The sequence below is a fragment of the Gossypium hirsutum genome, chromosome A10 (genome assembly GCF_007990345.1).
Source record: "Gossypium hirsutum isolate 1008001.06 chromosome A10, Gossypium_hirsutum_v2.1, whole genome shotgun sequence".
Classification (NCBI taxonomy): Eukaryota; Viridiplantae; Streptophyta; class Magnoliopsida; order Malvales; family Malvaceae; genus Gossypium; species Gossypium hirsutum.
In genome coordinates, this window is record NC_053433.1 from 116,746,153 (window position 1) to 116,770,424 (window position 24,272).

At 34.2% G+C, this 24,272-nt stretch overlaps 1 long non-coding RNA gene across 1 annotated transcript; it reads left to right on the forward strand.

Moving 5' to 3' along the window:
- The first annotated feature begins 12,528 nt into the window (after positions 1-12,528).
- Positions 12,529-16,683, forward strand: LOC107943988 (uncharacterized). The gene is made up of 5 exons (XR_001696114.2): positions 12,529-12,840; positions 13,116-14,913; positions 15,008-15,116; positions 15,229-15,441; positions 16,441-16,683. It is a non-coding gene; the product is annotated as an uncharacterized lncRNA (long non-coding RNA).
- The last annotated feature ends 7,589 nt before the right edge of the window (positions 16,684-24,272 follow it).

A 24,272-nucleotide genomic window follows, 5' to 3' on the forward strand; every position in this document is an offset into this window, starting at 1 on the left:
TGATGAATATTTGTGTTTTGGGATGTTTGATGATGAATAATGGAAGATATGTCTTAGATTAACATGTTTGTCTTGGATTTTTGATGAATTTGAGTATTTAGGGCTAGATTGTGAAAATAAATTTTTGAGGGACTAAAATGTGAATAAATGAAATGTATGGACTTGTATGAATACAAGGAAGATTCGGCCTAACTATAGTGTTGTGAGATTTTGTGTATTTTGTGTTTTATGCAATAGGGACTAAATTGCAAAAGTGTAAAATGTCTGGGGCAAATGGTAATTTGCCCATTTAAGTGTTTTTGGATAAAATTGAATGATTTGATGAATAAAAGGGTTAAATTGACTATGTTTAGATCAAGGAACGAAGAAAACGAATTTGGATCGGGGGAAATCGAAGGTAATCGAATAGTCGATCGTGTTTGCTGATATCCGAGGTAAGTCTATTAGCAACTAAAAGTTATTAAGTTAATATTTATACATGCATACTAATTTTATCTTATGATTGAGCTATAATTTAAAGTATAATAGTTGAATAAACTTTGGACTATAGATATTGTATATAACATGTTCGAATATACAAGTATGATCTTGTATAAATTATTGGATTAATCAAAGGTATGTATAAGATATAGTATATATATATATATGGTTTGAATGATTATATAAGTATGTATATATATATATATAAAGTCGAATAAGCATGCAAATATACATGTATGCGTTGTGTATTGAATTTAGTTATGTCATTATATAAGTATGCGAGGATTGATGTGCATTTATATATGTACAAGTTTTTGTTTTGAATTGAGTATGAAATTATACATTCATATGGTAGATTCGAATATGTATAAATGCACATGTATAAAATCTTGAATCGAAATTTGGTATGGAATTATATATGTATGTGAAAGTTTCGATTTTGTATGTATATTCACGTAAAAGTTTTTGAATGGTAGTGAAGATATGAAATGTTAGTTTGAATTATTATAAAGTGATTGAATATAATACAGACGTTACGTCTAGTAGGCTTAATGCCGGTGAAGTAATTCAGACTTTAAGTCTAGCAGGCTAAATGCCGGTGATACATTTCAGACTTTAAGTCTAGCAGGCTTAATGCCGGTGATACATTTCAGACTATATGTCTAGCAGGCTTAATGCCGGTGATACATTTCAGACTATATGTCTAGCAGGCTAAGTGCCGGTGTACTGAATCAGGCTTAAGCCTAGCAGGCAAAATGCCGGTGAATCTGTTTAAATTGTGTTAGAATATGCAATGGATATATCTATGATTTGTGATTATATGAAATCGATGAATACATATGTACATTAGATATATGTGATTGCTGAATTATAAATGCATATGGTGATATGTGGTAGTTAAACATATATATGTTGAGCCTATGTGTTTGATAATTAATCATGTATGCATTTGAGATATATATATATATATATATATATATATATATATGTGTGTGTATTTCGAATGTATGTGTTACTAGGTATTCAGGTATAAATTCATAATGAGTATATTTATATACAAACAAATATAAGATGTGATTGATGTATATATATTTGTGTTAGATTTGAATTGATTTAGAACATACCATGAGTGTACATATACAATCGGTTTGATATGTATATAATATGTATATATATGCTCGGTGGTATACATTCAATTGTAATGTTGTTTTGTATAATATATATATTAAACTGAATTCATCCGACAGGTATACATATCTGACTATAAATGAAATGGTCTGAGTAGAATAATGTATGAATGTTAGTTGGTTGTGTTAGTTGAAATTTCAGTAGAATAGATTAAAAAGGTTATAATAATTATGTGTTTATAATTATACATTTAGTTATGCTGGAGACTTACTAAGCTATAAAAGCTTACTTCGTTTGCTTTCGTTCATTCGTTTTTATAGATTTGGAGACGCGTTACGAGCTCGGGGATCATCAGCACAGTCCATCACACTATCGACTTCTTTTGGTATTTTGTTAAATATTTAAACTCGATCTTATGGCATGTATAGGCTTGATAATGTTTTGGTTAGTTTTGAATCCTATTGTGTAAATAGCAATGGGAAAAGAGTTTAGTTTCCATGCTTGAATTGATTATATATGTTCATGAATTGGACTTGCATTTGGAATTAGATATTAAAGTTATGTTTATGTGAGCTTGGTTTCGTAATGCCTCGTAACCCTGATTCGGCGACGGAGACGGGTTAGGGGTGTTACAATGTGTCTAATCAGGCAATGAATTGTTTAGGATCAAGATGTAGAAGAAGATTTTCTCATTAAATCCATTTGAGGAGGAGCAAATGGCATCCAAGTGTCAGGAAGGAATGACATCAATGTAACAAACAATTGTGAAATTGATGGCACAATATAATGAAAAGAGTTTTGAGCTGAGATAAATCGACAAATAATCGTATCGTGCAAGGACAACTGCAAATCAAGTGTTTGAGAATAAGGAGTTGCATGCAAAGTAACTCTCTTGGAGCAGCAGTTGACATCTCTCTCTGATAAACTATCATCTTTTGCACATGAAATATCTGAAGAACATGCTGATGAGCCACGTAAAAAGAATCTATCTCAGGAGATCAAGAGTGATGTGCAACTTTTAGAAGAGAATAGTGGGTTATGTTTCCAAAATCAAAAAGCCGACTGAAGAAGCTTCATATGTGAAAGAATTGACATCTGTAGATGTTGTTGAGTTTAAGAATTTAGTTGGTAAGGTGATCAAGCTTTCAGTGCAAAATACAAAATTGAAAAAGGAATTATTAGCTGCGAGAAGATTTGTTAATCAAACTATAAATGGTATTAATAGCAAGTATAGTGACAACACAAAACCTTGGAAGAAGAGAAAGCACTTTGGCCACTCTCATGGCTTTTTTGGAGCAGCTTGTGATGATTTTGAATTATGGAATTTTGATTTAGATGACATTGCATGCTAAGAAACTATTAGAGGCAACTCTTGAAGCTACACTAGTCAAGAAGGAATTCATAGAAGGCGAATATTGAAGAAACTGGTTTATTACAAATCAGAGATCAGATGATGGATATTTTTACTAAATTTTTCATGTTAGTCGTTTTTGAGTTTCTTAAGAATAAACTTGGTGTTGCAGCACTTGAGTTAGGAGGAGAATGTTAGTATCTCAAGGCTGCAACTATTTTTTAAAAAATAAAACTAAGTACTAGGGAGATTTGTTAACTTGTTAGTAGGAGTAGGAGTTGTTAGCTTGTTAGTAGGAGCAGCGATTTGAATTTTTGTTGAGGTTGTTACTTGAGACTTGTATATAAGGGCTGCATTGATAATGAATTAAATCATCCCTTCATTTTCATCTTTTGTTCTATACTTCAATTAAGTCTTTGCTAAACCAACAACCTTTCTGGGTTCTGGCAATTTAGTCTCGGTGAAGTGACTTAAAAGGAATAAATCCAAGATAAATTGGTGAGCTTATGTTGATCCCATAGAGAAACCCAATAAAAGACCAAATGAGAAGAAAATGAAGCAGCCATGAAAAAGCTTATGTTGAGCTCAAGAAAACTTGATGGTCCATTTGATGAGAAGAAGAAGCCATGAAAAAGGTAAGAGTGTTTAGACAAATGAAGTAATGGATTTAGTGATTGAGAGTAAAAAAGGAAGAAGCAAAAATACTAAGAAGCTTTGCTTGGTGACTACCGAAGAATCGTTAAACATACTTGTAATGTTAGGTATGATGCTAAAGAATTTTTTTAGAAAAATGTTCTATAAAACATTACTTTAATTTCATTGAAAAATGGTGACTGCTATGTAAGTTAAAGTCATGGTCTTCCAAGGGGACAAAACTGTGATGCAAATAATCTATTTTTTTAATGTTTTGGACAAATTAGTTTGGATTATTGCAAATAATCTATTAGTTAGTAATATACAGATATAGTAGGATTTCAGCAAAATGTGGAATCCATATTTCAAATCAAGCAAGCCTGAGACAAATATAAAGTAAGCTAACAATTGACATAAACCCAGTTCAGCTATAAACACCTTTATCTTATTAATTTTTCTTTTTTTAGAAAAATAAGAATAAAATTGTTTAAATATGATTTAGTCATAATTAGAATTTAAACTCTAAATCTTTTATATATATATTTTTGATTTTTTAAAGTATTTACTGAAACAAGTCCAGTAATTAATCTTCCACATTCTACAAACTGATTAAGGGGTAATAGAAGACCCCCGCACTCAAGCGGTAAAAACACAATGACTTAATTAAAATGACTTCTTCTTTTTTTTGTTAAGTTTTCAAACATCTCCTACCTAAATTTGCTTTTGAAAGGTTTAATATTATTAAAAATACTTTAAATTTATTTATATATTTTTAAAATTAAAATTTATTTATATTTACAAAATTTTTATTCATATTAAGAGTGTGCTTGGTTGGATGGAAAAGTAAAAAGATGGGAAGAGAGGATGGAAAAGTGAAAAAAAAAATTTTGAATGTGCTTAGTAGAAAAAATAAGTGAGAGGAAAGTAAATAGGAGAGATAATCATTTTCTATCCTAACATACAAAAATTAATCATTCCAATTACGAGATGACAAAAAATGAGAATCACGTATATATTAATTCAAAATTATGTATTTTCAAATGTTTTATTTTCTTTACTTTAATTTTTTAACTCTACTTCCTTTTCATTAATATTTCTTGCTAAGCAAACTTAGGAAATAAATATATATATTTAGATCTTTCTATTTTCTTACCCTTCAATTTATATTTAACTATACTATCACATGAAAAAAAAACATATTATTAATGTATTAAATAATTGGATAGATTTATATCTTAAAAACTATATTAACCATTAGATGCTCTTTGTCCTATTGGAAAACATTGTCTTCGAGATTACAAACCCATCTGAGCAAAATAATAATAATAAACTGCATCTACCCCCCTTTCTTTACCCATTTTTATTATATAAAGTAGTAAACAATTTTTACTGAAAGGTTCACATATCCATACCAGTAATGGCAAATATTATTATAAAATAGATTTTTATTAAAAACACACAGAAGAAATGAAATGCAAAATACTTTGAATGTGTTCTTCAAAGGTTGACAAATCTATTTTGCTCTCCCCTGCTTCAATCACACAATCAATACTCTTTCATGGCTGCTTCCTCTTCCTCTTCTCCTCAAACAGACACTTGCCTTAACTTCATCACTTATCTGCTCAAAGCTCTGAAAGAGGCGATGATGAGTGTCTTCTTCCATGATGAAAAACCGGAGCAACTTTCACAATCACTTTCTCCAGTAATAGCCTCTTCTTCCTCTTCTACTCGATTGAAGCATCAGGGTTTCTTGAGCTTCAGAGGTGAAGACGTACGCCTTAATTTCGTCGCTCATCTACTCAAAGCTTTGAAAGACACGGGAATGAATGTTTTCTTCGATGAAGAAAAACTAGAAAAGGGGAGCAACTTTTGCAAGCACTTTCTCGAGGAATTGCAGCCTCAAATCTCTCAATAATTGTGTTGTCAGTAGACTATGCTTCTTCAAAATCATGCCTGGCTGAACTCTATGACATCATGCACCGCCAGGACACTCAAGGACATATTGTTCTTCCCATATTTTACCATGTTGATCCTTCTCATGTGCGGAATCTTGGTGGCAGTTTCAAAACATCCTTTAATGGCCATGAATCAAATAGGCTACCTCAAGTACAACGATGGAAAACTGCCTTCGCTGAACTCGGTAAATTAAAAGGATGGCATATAGAAGGAGGCAAATTCGACAGGTAACTATATTTCTCTCATCATCTTATATTAATAATCATTGTTTTAGATTTCGTATATAATTATATTTTTTTATTATTTGGTAGATCTGAAACTGAGTACATCAAGGATATTGTTGAATATGTTATAAAGAAGTTGATGAATAGCAAATTTAGAAGTGCTTCTGCAGAGTTGGTTGGAATAGATGATCAGAAAAAGACGATTTTGAGGCTAATTGAGCAGGAAGACAGTCGTCTAATAGGACTCTGGGGACAAGGTGGTATAGGCAAAACTACCCTCTCTGATGTTATATTCAATGAAATCTGTCATGAGTTTGAAGGTAAATACTTTGTTCTAAATGTTAGAGAGAAATTTAAAACACAGGGGATGGAATCATTACGAAACGAACTTCTTTCCAAACTATTGGAACCCACACATTGTTTGAAAAGTCAAAAAGGGTGGGCACCGAAAGTAGAAAGTAAAATTGGTTGGCAAGTTGGGTTAAAAGTTGGCAAGGGATAATTGCAATTTTGGTCCCTAATTGTATAGGGACATTGCAAGTTGATCCTTGAACCTCAACTATAAATAGGCCTAACCATTTCTTACTTTCTTCATCCACACTTGCCATTCTCTACTTAAGGCAATTGTTCTCTCTCCCTATTTGTAAACTTTCACTTGTATTTTTGGAGTGAAATATATTTGGTAGTGCCCGAGGACGTAGGCAAAATTTGCTGAACCTCGTTAAAATTCTAGTGTTCTTTATTTTTGTTCTGCATATTTTGCAAGTGTCATTGTAGTGATTTATTGTGCTATTAAATTACGATAGAGGGATATTCTGGCTAGGAAAGATCTGGTATGTAAGCGATCCTCGTGATCCACCTCTCTTTCCTGGAAATTGAACTTAGTGTGATTTTTCAGTACAATAATTTTACTCTTTCACACGCTTCCACGCAACAATTGGTATCAGAGCCAGGTTCGTACTTGGGGAATACGACCGTTTATGGTACTATTCACGTATACGGCACTATTCACGTATATAGTACTATTCACGTATACGGCACTATTCACGTATACGGTACTGTTCACGTATACAGTAGTTGGGATTGAGGAGAAAAATGGCAGCAGCATCGTCATCAGCAAGGACTACTGTGACAAATGCAAAATTTGAAGTAGAGAAATTTGACGGTACCAATAATTTTGGTATGTGGCAGTGTGAGATCCTGGATGTCTTATGTCAGCAAGAGCTGGATATAGCCCTTGAAGAAAAACCTGACAAGATGGATGACAAGGAGTGGGCCAAGATCAATAGACAAGCGTGTGGTACAATCCGCCTATGTTTGGCCAAAGAGCAGAAGTACTCCGTCATGAGGGAGACATCAGCGAAGAAGCTGTGGGATACATTGGAAGAAAAGTTTCTAACGAAAAGTCTTGAAAATAGGCTTTATATGAAAAAGAAACTTTTTCGGTTCACGTATGCACCCGGTATGTCGATGAATGACCATGTGAACTCATTCAATAAAATTTTAGCAGACTTGCTAAATTTGGATGAGAAATTTGAAGATGAAGACAAGGCATTATTGTTGTTGAATTCCCTTCCTGATGAATATGATCATCTTACCACCACATTGCTTCATGGGAAAGATTCAATCACATTTGATGCAGTCTGTAGTGCGTTGTATAGATCTGAGACTCGAAAGAAAGATAAAAGAGATCACAGAGATACAACTGCAGAAGTCTTAACAGTAAGAGGTCGTTCACACAGCAGCAAACCTGGTAGAAGGGGTAAGTCCAAAGGGAGACCCGCCAAAGATGAATGTGCCTTTTGTCGTGAGAAAGGGCATTGGAAAAAGAATTGTCCTAAGTTACAAAAGGGCAAGTCTATTTCTAATGCATGTGTAGCGGAGCATGATGAGGAGTCAGACTTTAGCTTGGTTGGCATGGCAATGGCATGTCAAACGGATGAGTGGATATTGGATTCGGGATGTACTTACCATATGTGTCCTAATAAGGACTGGTTTTCTAGTCTTGAAGAACTAGAAGGTGGAGTTGTTTTTATGGGCAATGATAGTGCCTGTAAGACAATGGGTGTAGGTACAATCAAATTGAAGAACCATGACGGCTCAATCCAAGTTCTGACAGATGTTCGCTATGTACCCAGCTTGAAGAAAATCTCATCTCATTAGGGGCCCTAGAATCTAAAGGGCTCACAATCACTTTGAGAGATGGATTACTAAAGGTAGTAGCTGGGGTATTGACGGTGATGAAAGGCACTAGAAGAAATAACTTGTACTATTTAAATGGAAGTACAGTTATTGGATCAACATCAACAGCTTCTGCGAAAGATGCAGATTCAGAGGCTACCAGGTTATGGCATAGGCGATTGGGACATGCTGGTGAAAAAGCTTTGCAGACTTTGGCGAAGCAAGGCTTGTTGAAAGGTGCAAATTCTTGCAAATTGGAATTCTGTGAACATTGTGTTCTGGGCAAGCAGACGAGGGTAAAATTTGGTTCAGCAATTCACAATACGAAAGGAATTCTGGACTATGTTCACAGTGATGTGTGGGGACCTACCAAAGTGGCTTCTTTGGGAGGTATGCACTATTTTGTCATTTTTCTTGATGATTATTCAAGAAAAGTATGGGTGTATCTAATGAAAAGAAAAAATGAAGTTTTGGATGCATTTCTGAAGTGGAAGAAGATGGTGGAGACTCAGACAGGTCGAAAGGTCAAACGACTTCGATCAGATAATGGTACTGAGTACAAAAATGATCCATTTCTACAAGTATGTCAAGATGAGGGTATTGTGCGACACTTCACTGTTCGAGATACACCACAGCAGAATGGGGTGGCAGAACGCATGAATCGGACTATACTGGAGAAAGTTCGATATATGTTGTCCAATGCTGGATTGGGCAAGGAATTTTGGGCTGAGGCAGTTACATATGCGTGCCATCTAATTAACCGATTGCCATCAGCTGCAATAAATGGAAAAACTCCTATGGAGATGTGGACTGGTAAACCTGCTACTGATTATGATTCTTTACATATTTTTGGTTCCACTGCATATTATCATGTAAAAGAATCTAAGTTAGACCCAAGAGCAAAGAAAGCATTATTCATGGGTATAACTGGTGGTGTAAAATGATACCGTCTCTGGTGTCCTGATACAAGGAAGATTGTTTTCAGTAGAGATGTAACTTTTGATGAATCAACCATGATGAAGAACGAGGATTCACAAAAGGATGACAAAACCAGTAGTACTTTGCAGCAGGTGGAGTTTGAAAAGGTTAATGATGATCCAGCTAATATTGAAAGAACAAATGATGAAGAAGTTTCGACCCAAGAACTTCTACAGCAACAAGATTCAATTGCATATAGGAGGCCAAGAAGAGAGATTCGTAAGCCTGCTCGCTTTGACGATATGGTGGCCTATGCACTTCCAATTGCAGATGATGATGTTCCTTCCACTTACACAGAAGCAATAAGTAACTCTGATGGTGTAAAGTGGAAGCAAGCTATGAATAAAGAAATGCAGTCTCTTCATAAAAATAGGACTTGGGAGTTGGTGAGACTGCCCAAGGGAAAGAAGGCAATTGGATGCAAATGGGTATATGCAAAGAAGGAAGGATTTCCTGGTAAAAATGAAATTCGATACAAGGCTAGATTGGTAGCAAAGGGTTACGCTCAGAAAGAAGGAATAGACTACAATGAAGTGTTTTCTCCAGTTGTGAAGCATTCGTCTATTCGAATTTTGCTAGCCTTGGTTGCGCAATACGATCTTGAACTAGTTCAGCTTGATGTGAAGACAGCATTTTTACACGGTGATTTGGAAGAGGAAATCTATATGACTCAGCCTGATGGATTCAATGTTGCTGATAAAGAAAATTGGGTTTGCAAACTGACAAAGTCGCTTTATGGATTGAAACAATCTCCGAGGCAGTGGTACAAGCGATTTGATCAGTTCATGAAAGGGCAAAGGTACACAAGAAGTAAATTTGATCATTGCGTATATTTTCAGAAGCTACAAGAAGGAACTTTCATATACTTGCTCTTATATGTTGATGATATGCTAATAGCATCTAAGAGCAAAGTTGAGATTGAGAGATTGAAGACTCAACTCAATCTCGAGTTTGAGATGAAAGATCTAGGTGAAGCTAAGAAGATTCTTGGCATGGAAATATGTAGAGATAGAGCTCATGGCAGAGTTAGCTTGTCTCAGAAGCAGTATTTGAAGAAAGTACTACAGCAGTTTGGCATGAACGAGCAGACCAAACCTGTAAGTACCCCGTTGGCTTCTCATTTCAAGCTTTCTGCACAACTATCTCCTTCGACGAATACGGAACGAGAATACATGTTGCAAGTTCCGTATTCTAATGCAGTGGGTAGCTTGATGTATGCAATGGTGTGTACAAGACCCGACATTTCACAGGCAGTTAGTATAGTGAGCAGGTATATGCATAATCCTGGAAAAGGACATTGGCAAGCTGTGAAATGGATTCTACGGTATATTCAGAAGACCGTGGATGTTGGATTACTGTTCAAGCAGGATAATACACTTGGTAAAGGTGTTATTGGGTACGTTGATTCTGACTATGCCGGTGATTTGGACAAGCGAAGATCAACCACCGGTTATGTGTTTACACTTGCTGGAGGACCAATAAGTTGGAAGTCTACACTACAGTCTACAGTTGCATTGTCAACCACAGAAGCCGAGTACATGGCTGTAACAGAGGCTGTAAAGGAGGCTATTTGGTTACAAGGTATGGCTAAAACCTTGGGGTTGGTTCAGGAGCATATTAACGTGTATTGTGATAGTCAAAGTGCTATTCATTTAGCAAAGAATCAAGTCTATCATGCACGTACAAAACATATCGACGTACGATTCCATTTTGTGCGGGAAATTATTGAAGAGGGGAAAATTTGTCTTCAGAAGATCAAGACTGCAGATAATCCCGCAGATATGATGACCAAGGTGGTAACATCAACCAAGTTCGAACATTGTTTGAACTTGATTAATATCCTGCAAGTTTAACAGTTGAAGAAGGCACTATCAAGTATTGTTGTCAAAGGCAGAAAGAATTGTGTGAAGATAAGATTATCCTAATCAAATCTTCAAGGTGGAGATTATTGGAACCCACCCATTGTTTGAAAAGTCAAAAAGGGTGGGCACCGAAAGTAGAAAGTAAAATTGGTTGGCAAGTTGGGTTAAAAGTTGGCAAGGGATAATTGCAATTTTGGTCCCTAATTGTATAGGGACATTGCAAGTTGATCCTTGAACCTCAACTATAAATAGGCCTAACCATTTCTTACTTTCTTCATCCCACACTTGCCATTCTCTACTTAAGGCAATTGTTCTCTCTCCCTATTTGTAAACTTTCACTTGTATTTTGGAGTGAAATATATTTGGTAGTGCCCGAGGACGTAGGCAAAATTTGCTGAACCTCGTTAAAATTCTAGTGTTCTTTATTTTTGTTCTGCATATTTTGCAAGTGTCATTGTAGTGATTTATTGTGCTATTAAATTACGATAGAGGGATATTCTGGCTAGGAAAGATCTGGTATGTAAGCGATCCTCGTGATCCACCTCTCTTTCCTGGGAATTGAACTTAGTGTGATTTTTCAGTACAATAATTTTACTCTTTCACACGCTTCCGCGCAACACAAACTGTTAAACCAAGAAATTCATGTAGACACCCCCTCAATTGGGTCAACCTTAATCCAAGAGAGGCTAAACAATAAAAGAGTACTTGTTGTCCTTGACGATATTAATGACTCAGACCAAATAGATTGTTTTGGTGTTAAACAGTTTGGTGATGGAAGTAAAATCATTGTAACATCAAGGGATAGACAAGTACTTAAGAATGGAGGTGTTGACAAAATACACGAGGTAAAAAAGTTGAATAGAAATGACTCTCTTCAACTTTTTTCTACATTTGCATTTAAACAATTGAATCCCGCTGTTGATTTTCAAAGATCTATCGAATAAGTTTGTAGAATATGCCCAAGGAAGTCCACTTGCGCTTAGAGTTTTGGGTTCAAAACTATATAAAAAGTCTAGAAAAGAGTGGGAAAGTGAGGTGGATAAACTAAAGGAGTATGCCCAACCAAAAATTTCACAGATTTTGAGGAGTAGCTTTGATGACTTGGATGAACTAGAGAAGAATGTATTCCTTGATATTGCAATCTTCTTTAAAGGAAAACTCAAAAAAGATGTAGAAAAAATTCTAAGTTGTTGTTATAAGGGTTCTGTATGTGGAATAAGCACCTTGATCGACAAATGCCTGCTTGATAGCAAATATGAAGATGAACGGATTTTGATGCATGATATGCTTGAAGAGATGGGTAAAGACATTGTTCGCAAAGAATCTATAGACCCTGTAAAGCGTAGTAGGTTATGGAGCGCTAAAGACGTGTATCAAGTGCTCAGATATAATAAAGTAAGTCCAAACTATATTTATAATCTTTTTATTTTTTTTTATATATTTGTGTGATTTTAATTAAAAAGTGTAAAAATTCAATTAATTAAGTGTCCTCAAATGTTAACATATTTTATTTTTTGAATGTTTTTTTAGAGTTTAAGTTTACTACACAAATCATTGTGAATGACCAATGTCTTAGAATATATAACATTGGATATTCACAGTGGTATATTGAATTAGTATCTGCATTGCTTTAGAAAAAAAACAAAATTAAACTTTTTCTAAGATATTTACTTTTATAATGGAATGCGTACTTTGTGTTGATAATTTACAAATTGGTTTTTGTTGTTAGGGGATTAATCTAATTCAAGGAATAAAGTTAGACATATCTCAAATTGATAATCTACGGTTACATCATTCTATTTTTGAGGGCATGATTGATCTTAGAGTTATCTTCTTCTACACTTCCGATACGTTATGGGATAAGTGCCTGGCAGAGAAGCTTCTTGCAGACCAAGTTGATAGTATATCTCTTCCTGATGAGTTAAGGTATCTTTGTTAGGATTATTGTCCCTTTAAATCTCTATCAGGTTTTAATCCAAAAAATCTTGTTGTGCTGAAATTATCACACGGCAGTATGGAGCATCTTTGGAACGATGATGATCATCAGGTATATTCTTTCATTCTTTCTTCGTCCAATATTTTTTAAAAGTTAGAAGTTATTTATATAATTGATTGCACCTTATCAAAAGTTTTTAGAAATAAATCTAAAAGATTTTATTTTATTTTATTTATTAAAAAAGCAACATCAATATTTGATCTATTAAAGAGGGGTGAATTTATACTCCATAATGCATCAAATATAGATTTGTTATTATTTTATTTTTAGTTTTGATACTGCCCAAAGTAATTATATATGATGCGCTATAGTTTTTCTTTGCACAGGTACTTGTTAATTTAAGGGAAATTGTAGTTGTTGGCTGCAAGAATTTAAGGAAGATCCCAAGTCTATTAGGAGTCATCAATCTTGAACGCCTTGATTCCTCTGATTGTAAAAGTTTGGTTGAACTTCCTTGCCTCAATCATTTGGCATCACTTAAAAGGCTTCAACTTAAGGGATGTCATAAACTCAAGAAGCTTCCCGAGATCCCAAATAACTATCCTTTTTTAGTATTACAGGAAAGTGAAATAGAAGAAGTGCCTGATTCAATTGAGCATCTCATCGGACTTAAGAGCTTGAACTTGATGAACTCAAAGGTAAAAAAAGTATCAAGAAATATTTCAAAGTTGGAATCTCTTAGTGCTCTGACTCTTAGTCATTGCCCATTAGTTGAATTTCCGGAAATCCCAAGAAGCTTAAGAGTATTGAACTTACCTGGAACTCATATTGAAGAGGTGTACCTGTCTCTCGACTCCCCAAGTAATCTTCAGACCTTAAATATGAGTGGCTCAAGGGTAAAAAATGCATCCATCAAGATGGAATCCCTTCGTGATCTGAATCTTAGTCATTGCCCAATAGTCAAATTTCCCGAAATCCCAAGAAACTTGAGAAAATTAAACTTATCTGGAACTCAAATTGAAGAGGTGTCCTTGTCTCTCGACTCTCTAGGTAATCTTCAGACCTTAAATATGAGTGGCTCAAGGGTAAAAAGTGTATCGATCAAGATGGATTCCCTTCATAGCCTAGATCTCAGTCATTGCCCAATGGTCGAATTCCCAGAAATTCCAGGAAGTTTAAGAGAATTAAATTTATCTGGGACTCAAATTAAACAAGCGTCCTTGTCTTTAAACTCCTAAGCAATCTTGAAAACTTATATATGAGCCGCTCTAGCATTCAAAAGCTAGAGTGCAATATGTTCGGTACGAAAGAGATTCCAACTTCACCAAACTTTAGGTTTATAAGCTTTGATACTTTGGCAGTGGACCATTGCGAGAGTCTTAAATTACTCTCCGAGCTTCCACCATATATTCGAGACTTGGACTCAGATGGCTGCACATCATTAGAAAATGTATCATTTGCAGATCACTATTTATATGCTCTTGATTCTTTAGAAGATGAGATTATTGTGTTTGACATGTCATTCTATAATTGCTTCAGCTTGAATCAAGAGTCAATTGATAACATTGAGGCAAATGCCATGCTCAAATTTGAATCCCTACTAAAGAAACAAAGCTGGACATGGGAGTTTCCTTATCTTCAATATAGATTATTTTGCTGTTTCCCGGGAAACAAAATTTCAGCAAATAAGTTCGAGCATCAGAGCACGAGTTCTTCATTAGTTTTGAAGATAGCCCCAAATGGGTCCAGTGGGAGAAGATTCTTGGTCTTTTCCATCTGCCTTGTGGTCGATCTCACGCGCTGCCACCACTACGATGGAAGTGTTCAATTTATCTGCAAATACCAACTGACAGCAGCTGGTGGTGGTTATAAACAGTTCATAAGTGAGTGGAGTGCCTTTATAGAGGATGAGACGGGGTGGAAGTGTATGGGTGATCATGTGTTGATTCTGTTTAGTGAGGGTATGGTAAAAAAGACAAGGATTATGAGGAGGCTTCATTTGAATTCTACATTAAAAATCCCTATTACAAGCTAGAAGAAGGAGAAGTAATTGAAGACGAATATATAAAGGTGGACAAATGTGGTGTACATGTATCTTATGTGGATGAAGAACCCAGCACCACCCCCACAACATGAAAGTCCTAGCCACACTTAAGCCCTAAACCTAATTCTTCAGTCGCATAAGTAAGTGAGCTTTATTTCATCTGTAGTTTTTGTAGTATAAGTTAACCATAACCTAGAGATTAAGCTTTGACATTCTAAATTTGATTCCATGAAGGGAATGACGATGACAGAATAGAGACAAAAGGGAATGACAAATCTTTGGAGCTTAAATGATGCCACTGCTTAATTGGAGTTTTAGCCATACAAGGAGGAACAACTAAGCTGTAAGAACTTTAACTTGGTTCACTGAATTCTTGCTTTATCAACAGATTTGCCTTCTTCATTCTATTCATCATGGCGTAACTTAATATCTTCTTTTCTTGGATTTTGTATCAGATCAGTTGAATCAAGAGCCGCAACACGAGTGTAGGCTACGGCGGTGTGAGGAGCGTCAGGGAAGTCACCTTCGCTTCTGGTCTTCCGGCTTCGATGAGTGCCAAAAGGCTCGATATTTTGGACGACGCGAAGTGTGCATTGAACTTCTTTTTGGTAATAGTGTGTCTTGAGCTTTAGGGTCATCGGGGATGAGCATAGGCCGAGGAACTACAGGTTAGTCACTTCAGTCAATGAGATCTATAATGAAAGTAGAGCCTACACCATTGTATTGAGCTTTAGAAGCTTAGGGCTTCGTTTTTACAATGATAATTAATCTTAGTGATATATGCACGAATGGGGTAAAATTATTAGATTCCAATCATCAAAACTACCAATTTTCAGACTTGAGAAATCAGCAAACTTGCGATGACTTTTGGGATGGGATCTTGACATTTCTGGGTTGAGACGTCTTCATGGATTTGAATATCTATCTCTTAGCTTCGAAACGCATTTTGAATCACTAGCTTTTGAGTTAGGGAGCTCAAGTTATGACTGTTTTAGTAAAGACTGCGTGAGCAGAATTTTTGAACGGGATTATGACGGGAAATACGAGTTTCGGGCTTTTAATTCGAGTTTAAATTATATTGGGTTTGGATTTTAGGCTTAATTTTTACTATATATTTATTTATCAGCTATTATTATTTTATTATTATTTTATTCAAAAAAATTTTATAATTTTTAAGTATTTTAAGTTATTTAGGAATTTTATGTTAAGGTGAATGTTTAGTTTAAAACAACTTCTTATTTAGATTAAATTAGAGTTGTAGTATACTTAAGAGTTTTATTTAGATTTATTTAGCTAGCCTATATTCCTTTACGTTGTACACAATTCATACAATTTACTATTATTCTATTTATCTTTTGAGTTAATAAATTCTCTTTGGATTTTTCTTTTCAAGATTTATTTTAAAAGAGTTTTCAAAATCCTTTTTTAGATCGTGGGAATCATCTTCAACTATTTCTTGCCAAGGTTTTTGTCTTGGAGGGAAAATTAGAGCCGCTTGAAGTAGGTTGTAGATTCTTTGTGTTTTTAAGGCTTCTTAGGATTTCTACACGCCACGTTCTATCTTTCCATTTATCTTATTTACTCGCTTCCTTAATCTTTGATTTATTATTTTATTTTAGTTATTTATTTTAAATTTTTTATTTGACTTGGATTCAATTTCGTTTCAGGTTGCGCCAAAATCCAAATTTCTTTCCGAATGTCTACAGCCTTAAGTCAAATTAGCGATTTTGACAAACTTTATCACTTATGTTATTTAAATCCCTGATTGAATTGGTGTTACGAGTCAATTGGACACCATCTCAAATAGAAAAATTGCTAAAATTCCTTTTGTATTTAAAATATATTATATTGTTTGATGTTACTTTAATCTTTTATTTAAAAAATAAAAAATATACATATGGTAGGATTTGAAACCATATCAATTGCATTAAGAAAATATTAAATTTATCACTCAAAGATTTATTTTAATATTTTAATATATTTTAATTTTATTATATTTTTAATTTTCGTTTTACTCACAATTTAATTTAATTTCTTTTTATTTTAACATCGTACATATTTTATATGTTACTAATTTCTAATGTCACATGTGAAACCAATAATTAATCTTCCGCATTTTATAGGCGGGTAATCGAAACCCCCCCCACCACCCATGAAAATCTTCGTTTTACTCACAATTTATTTTAATATTTTAATATATTTTAATTTCCATTTTATTCACAATTTAATTTACTTTCTTTTTATTTTAGCATCGTACATACTTTATATGTTACTAATTTCTAATGCAACATGTGAAACCAATAACTAATCTTCTGCATTTTATAGGCGGGTAATCCAAAACCCCCACCACCCATGAAAATCTTCGTTTGATTACAAATCTCAACCAGTAAGAACACGATGAATTAATTAAAATGGCCTTTTTTGGTTTAATTTTCAAACATCTCCTATCTAAACTTGCTTTTGAAAGGTTTAATCTATTATTAAAAATACTTTAAATTTATTTATATATTTTTATAATTAAAATTTATTTAAATTTATGAAATTTTGATTTATACTAAAGGTGTGCTTGGTTGGGTGAAAAAGTGGAAGGATGGAAAGAGAGAATGAAAAAGTGAAAAAAAATAAATTTTGAGTGTGCTTAGCAGGAAAAATAAGTAAGAAAAAAAAATAGAAGAGATAATCATTTTCCATCTTAATGCATAAAAACCAATCATTCCAATTACAAGATGACAAAAAATGAGAGGGAGTGCATGTTAGTTTAATATTATGCATTTTTCCAATGTTATATTTTCTTTTCTCTAATTTTTCGACTCTACTAAGCTAGGATGGAAAGAAAATACTTTTCTTCCAATTAATCTTTCTTGCCATGTAACGCCTCAAATTTTTAGATTTTTGAGCGTGTATAATTGTCAAGTAATTTGATTTGGTATGATGATTAAGTGCCTTGGATGTTTGCTTTATATCCTATGTTCAATTCCTTTGTTTTGGATTTATCTCTTAAATTTTGGCTCACATGAGCAGTTGGGCTTAAATTAATGTCTTTGTTCGGTTGTGATAATGACAAGTCTAGTGGTTTAATAGTTAAGTTTCAACGTATTTTTAAGTCTTAAATTTGAATCTCCGTGGGAGCATGAGGAATGTTTTTGCTACTTATTTTGCTAGTAGTTGAGTTTATTTTTGGGATAAGTTGTTAGAAAATATATTATCTTATTTTTATTTTTATTTTTTTGACTTAATTCTCAAATATCACTAATTTGTTTTCAAAAGTAACCCTCCCAAAAACCCCCCTTCTTTCCACGTTCTATTTTGTTTTCCCTATTGCTATTATCTTTTTTTCTTTTTATCCCTTCCTTGTTACTCTTTTTTTGGGTTCTTTCTTATGGATTCTTGGCTACCATCCATTAAACTCTATTGTGTGTTCGTGTGGTCATATCCCTTGCATAGTAATTCTTTCGAAAGGTAAGTACTATTCGATTGTTTTTATGGTCATCTTGTTCTTAGTTTGTTTTGGTAAAGTGATGGTTGCTTGGTTATTGTTCATGTTTGGAAATGTGATTAGTGTATTTGTGGTTCTTGTTAGGTGAAAGGGTTATAAACCAAGACCCCTCAGCAGAGTAGGCTCAGTTTTGGACGCTATTTCGAAGAAGTAATTGAATTATACTTTAGGGTCTGAAATTTCGATCTAAGGATGTGTTCTTGGATGGATTTTATTGTGATTAATTAGCGCGATTTGATGAAAGAATGTAGGTTTCGTGTTTTCCAGACACGTGGTTAATCAACCCAACAATCAGTTGTGTGAAAATAACTCAAAAAATTAGTTGAAATTCGAATAAATTGTAAAACAAGGGTTGTTTTCTGAAACTGTCCGGCGTCACATGGTCGTGTGTCAGGCTATGTGGTAGGTCATGTGTGTTTTTGCAATCCATGTGGGTAGGTCGTGTGGACCACACTGGCTAAGCTTTTGGGCTGGCAAATTTTTGGGCTTGATTTAGCGTCATTTGAGGGACTCAAGGTTTGGGTCTGTAGGCATCGTACGGGGCCAAAAAAGTGTAAGTTTTAGTATGTAATTGTAACACCCCGAACCCGAAACCGACACCGGAGTCGAACACGAGGTGTTAACTGGCTTTAACCCCTTACAAAATTTATTTCCCAGACACTGCCCAATCTGTGTACTAGCCGCTTTAAAAATCATATCTTGAGTTTCGTAACTCGAAAATCAGTTTCGTAATTTTTCCCAGAAACTAGACTCATGTGCCCATCTATGTATTTTTTTCTAGAATTTTTGGTTGGGCCAATTAGTACAGTTTATTAGTCAAAGTCCCCCAAGTTGCAGGGGTCGACTACACTGACCTTTGCCCATTACGACTGGGATATCTCCCTGCACGGGGCTTCAATACTGTTGCCGTTTGTTTCTATGAAAACTAGACTCAGAGAGGAATCTGCACATATATGGTACAACCCCTAATTATCTCTGGTTAATTTATAATGAATTTCCAAAGTTGGAGCAGGGAATCCAGAAACCGTTCTGGCCCTGTCCCACTAAAATCTGATTATCTCTTAATATACTGCCCATATGATCTTTTCGTTACTTCCTCATGAAAGCAGACTCATCGAGCTTCGATTACATAATTTATTCATCAATTAATTCCACTCCCACTATTTTTAGTGATTTTTTTATCTCATGACACTGCTGCTGCCAGCATCTGTTACGAAAGTAACTAGGTCCATTTCATGCCTACCCTTGATCCAATTCAATCGAACATTCGTGCCATTTTCGCATGGCTTAAAGTTTACATGCCATAATTCAAACACAACGTACTAGCTTATACATGCCAAAATGATCTTCTAAACACACTAAGAAGAAAGTACCAAAACTTGCTATCCGGTGTGATGACTTCAACGACGGCCCGACCCCGCAAAAATAGATGAGTCCAAGCAACCTATAGTGGGTGACAAGGAAACATCGAGTGAGTTTATAACTCAGTAAGTCATAAGCAATGCACTACCATCTATCAACAACATTATCACAAGAGGAAACAAAATGGAACGAGACAATTTACTCCATCCATACCGAACCATACCATAGTTCCTCCAACTTATCAATTCAATTTCATATCAATTCATGCATTCACCTTCTATATACTCATCAATAGGACATTGAAGCAATTTCATAAATCGATTTATTTTCGTTACAACCAAACGACTATACGGCCTTTCACCCATCCTACGATAAATTTTATGTACGTGACTTCAAGTATATTTGTCACATAGGTTCGAACTTACCGAGCTCAACACCAAGTATAAGCATAGCACATAATAGCCATGTACTCAAAACACTTACCCGATCCGCTGTCCGCGATCGACTCAATAGTGTCGCACACATAGTGTCCGTAATGATTCACGAATATTTATTGAGCCCGCACACTCAGTGCTATATAATCAACTCGCACACTTAGTGCTACGTAATCAAATCGCACACTTAGTGCCACATAGTCCATCTCGCACACTTAGTGCCGCATGGTCAATTCGCACACTTAGTGCATCATATCCATTTCGCACACTTAGTGCAACATAGTCGAATCGCACACTTAGTGCTGTACAATTTAATCCCGCGCACTTAGCGCCAATCTCATGGTCATAAATGGTTATCCCGCACGTTTAGTGCCGAGATCAACAACTCATTACATCTTACCTCTTCTCTTTCATTCAACAATTTCATCATCACATACGTACATGCATATATATATGTATATTTATTCATTCCAATCAGCATCAATACATACACATTATGACCATTTGAAATACTACCCACTACATGCTTAATGACTTACCTCGTGTTGGGTAAGACGGTTCCAACTCGGCTACTCGATAACCTTTTCTTTGCCTTTGCTCGATTCACCTCCTTTAGCTCCTTGAGCTATATCAATAATTTAACTAGTTTAACCACCTTGCTAAATATTTACAATCCAATCTCACATGTATATGTATGTTAGTATATTCGGCTAATAATCTCATGCAACTACCAAAGCCGAATCAACTAAATATACTTATGTATATACACATATATCATCATCGAAATCACCTAAGCTTAGACATCGATTTTTTAATTTCAAGTAAGTTGCCGAATGCAACCTTACTAAATTCTCATGGATTCAATATACCATTACCATGAAATCAACAACCAAATTCATAGACAATTTAGGAAAATCACATTACAAATCTCATATTCAAGCAAAGACCATGGCCGAAATGCACATATGACCTCATAACAAAAATATTGAACCTTTGGTTGCCCAATTAGCTTAACATCCATCAAATTTTAAATCAAGAAACTCACCTCATCTATAATCAACCCTCAATGCCCTAAAGCATCAAAAACAACATCAAAGAAATACAACCATCCATGGCCGAATGTCATAGCCGAATTGTTTTAACCATGAGTAACATAACAAGCATAGATCGTGTTTATGGATATACCGTGGCCGATTCAAGCTAATCACCTCCAAAATCATCAACCATTTTCGTTGCATATAACATATATAAACATGAATAAGTTTCATATAATCTCTTAACACATTAATTTCTTTCATCAACAACCTTTTGTTTTCTTGATCCATCAAAACTTAAAGGTAAGAAAGAATCAAGTTCTTCTCACACATACCATAACCGAAAGCTCCATCCAACACTCTAAATTCGAAATTTAGTATGGCTAGGTAAGAAAAACGTGATGATTAACCCAAACAACTATTATTTCAAAAGAAAATTTAACAAAATTTACTAACCTCCTCTTCATTCAAAAGGCCGAATGCCTTTGCTTCACCTTCTTCTCTTCTTTTCTTTCTTTAGGTTCGGCTATTGTGGTAAGGAAAAGGATGAACACTCCTCCTTCCTCCGTTATTTTATTCATCCTTTCTTTTCTTTTTAATTCATTTCTTTTATTTCCTACTCCACTTACCAATATTAAATAATTATCAACATAAACTTGGAGGAAGGGAACCATGCTTGGCCGGCCACCTATCAAGAATTGGGCACATTGACATGCAAACCCAAACTTTCTCACCTTGTTATTATTTAATCCTTATAATTCATCTATCATCTTTTCTAACTTCGTCAACTAGGTCCTTTTTGAATTAATTCACAATCCTAATGCTAATATTAAGCATTTAATTTCTCATATATTCACTGTCACGCAACAATTTATGCAATTAAAACACGAAAATAAATTTTTGGCTCGGTAATGTGGTCTCGAAACCACATTTCGACCAGGGTCTAATTTGGGTTGTCACAGTAATAATATATGGATAAGGTTAGGAAGTATGTTAAGTAAGATATGTTATAATTAAACCAAATGCTATGTTATGACTTATATGAAAATATGTGTGTGCATGCCATGTGATATAGGATATATGTGTGTATGATATATGATTATGATATGCATGTGTTTTGAGGGGTGGGTTCTATTATGATGGAGGAAGTGTTATATGGCAGTTTATACTGCAATTATGGCGGCTGGACCACAAATTTATGTATGGCAGCTCAGTTGTAAATATATGAGTGGCACATCGCCACATATTGGTATAATTAGATGGATGGACTCTTGTAGTCCTATATGGTGTGATTGCTTGGACGGAGATGGTGTGTAGCGGATGGAGGTAGAACATGATATGATATGATATGATATGATAAGATATGCTATGTTATGATTTGATGTAATATGATATGCTATGATTCAATATGATATGATATGTTAAGATAAGATTTGTATGAAATCTGATATGATAAGAAATATTATGAGATATGCTATTAGACGTTCTGATACATATGATTGTTCTAAATTAAGGGTTTAATCACACACTGGGCTTAAAGCTCACGTCTTTGCTTGATTTATTTCAGGTGATTCTCTGATTTAGGATTGGACGGCGACTCTGGAGCTTGGGTTTCATGTTTTGGCTTAAGTATTATGGATTTTCTTTATGTTTAATATGGACGTTTTGGATTTTCTTTGGTTTTTCAGACTTTTGGACATTTAAAGTTTTATTTAGAACAGTAGGATTATTTTTTTGTATTTATTTCGTAATAGATTTTAACTTTTAATGACGCTTAACTTAAGATAACTAAAGATGAACCGCAGTTTTGAAGATTGAACTTCACTAAGGTGTTTTATCTCACAAACAAAGCAAATGTGTTAATATGTTTTGGTAAAAATTACGAAAGTGGTTTTCTTCTATGATCTCACGAGTTTTCAAATAATTTATTGATTCGTTTTCAAAAAAGTTGGATTTTCTTAAAGTGAAATTGATTTTTCTTTCGAAAATTAGGTGATTGGGTTATCATGTACGATGTAATCTCCACAATCCGACCGTAGTGGGTGTTACATGCAAAACACACCTATGGAAAGAAAATTTATATTTACATCTTTCTATATTTTTACCCCTTGAATTTTTAGTTTTTCTAATTTTCTTTTCACTCCACTATGCAAAGCCTAAAAGTCTAATCGAAGTAGCTCATGTCATGTATGTGTGTGAATCTATCTTTTTAAACACATAAATTATAATTCCAAATGCATTAACATATAAATAGCAAAAATTACTAAACAATTATTTAATATTATATTTTATTTAAGTAAATTATTTTGGATAAACTACACTACAAGTCATTCAACTATGCTAAAGTTTCTTTTTTGGTCTCTCAACATTTTAAACTTTCAAAATGTCACCTAACTAATCAAGTTTATTTTATTTTTGGTCTATTACTGTTAAGTGTTTGGCGGAGGGTGAGGTAGCAGTTCAAAAATTAGTATAATAACAAATTTAACCCTCAAATTTTACATGTGTCAATTTAGTCATAATTTCAAAACCTAACCCTTAACATTTACATATTATCTCAATTTTGTCCTAATTCTAAAATATAAAAAGAAATTACTCATCTTTTCTTTTTGCTAATAATTTTTCATCAATAATTTAATAGAAAAATTATCAAATAAGGGAAAAAGACTTTAACTTGGGGCAGGAGTGAAGCCAAAACAATTTTTTAGGGGGGATGAAATTTTAATTTTTTATAGTCTATATATTTATAATTTTTAAAGGATTAAATCGAATTTTTATAGTTTTAGGGGGGGTAAAGTGTAATTTTATCTTTACTAATTTAAATTTTTTAAAAAATCTGAAGGGCCTAAATAGTAATTTTATATTTTAGAGGGAGCCGAGGCCCCTGCCAACCCCCTAGATTCGCCACTGACTTGGGGGACAAAATTTTTTTGATTTTATGCTCTTTTAAACACAAGATACAATTAAAAAAGAGAGAGAAAGATTAAATTACCTCAAATTTATCTAATTTATGTAATTATTTGTAATTTGTGAGTCACACTGAATTGAATGTAATTGTAACACCCAAAATACACTTCTAATACTGAGACAAACAAATTACACTCTCCAATTCAAATAAGGGATTGAAATTTGAAGGAAAATTGCATGGGTAATTAGTTGGGATGACTTTCATT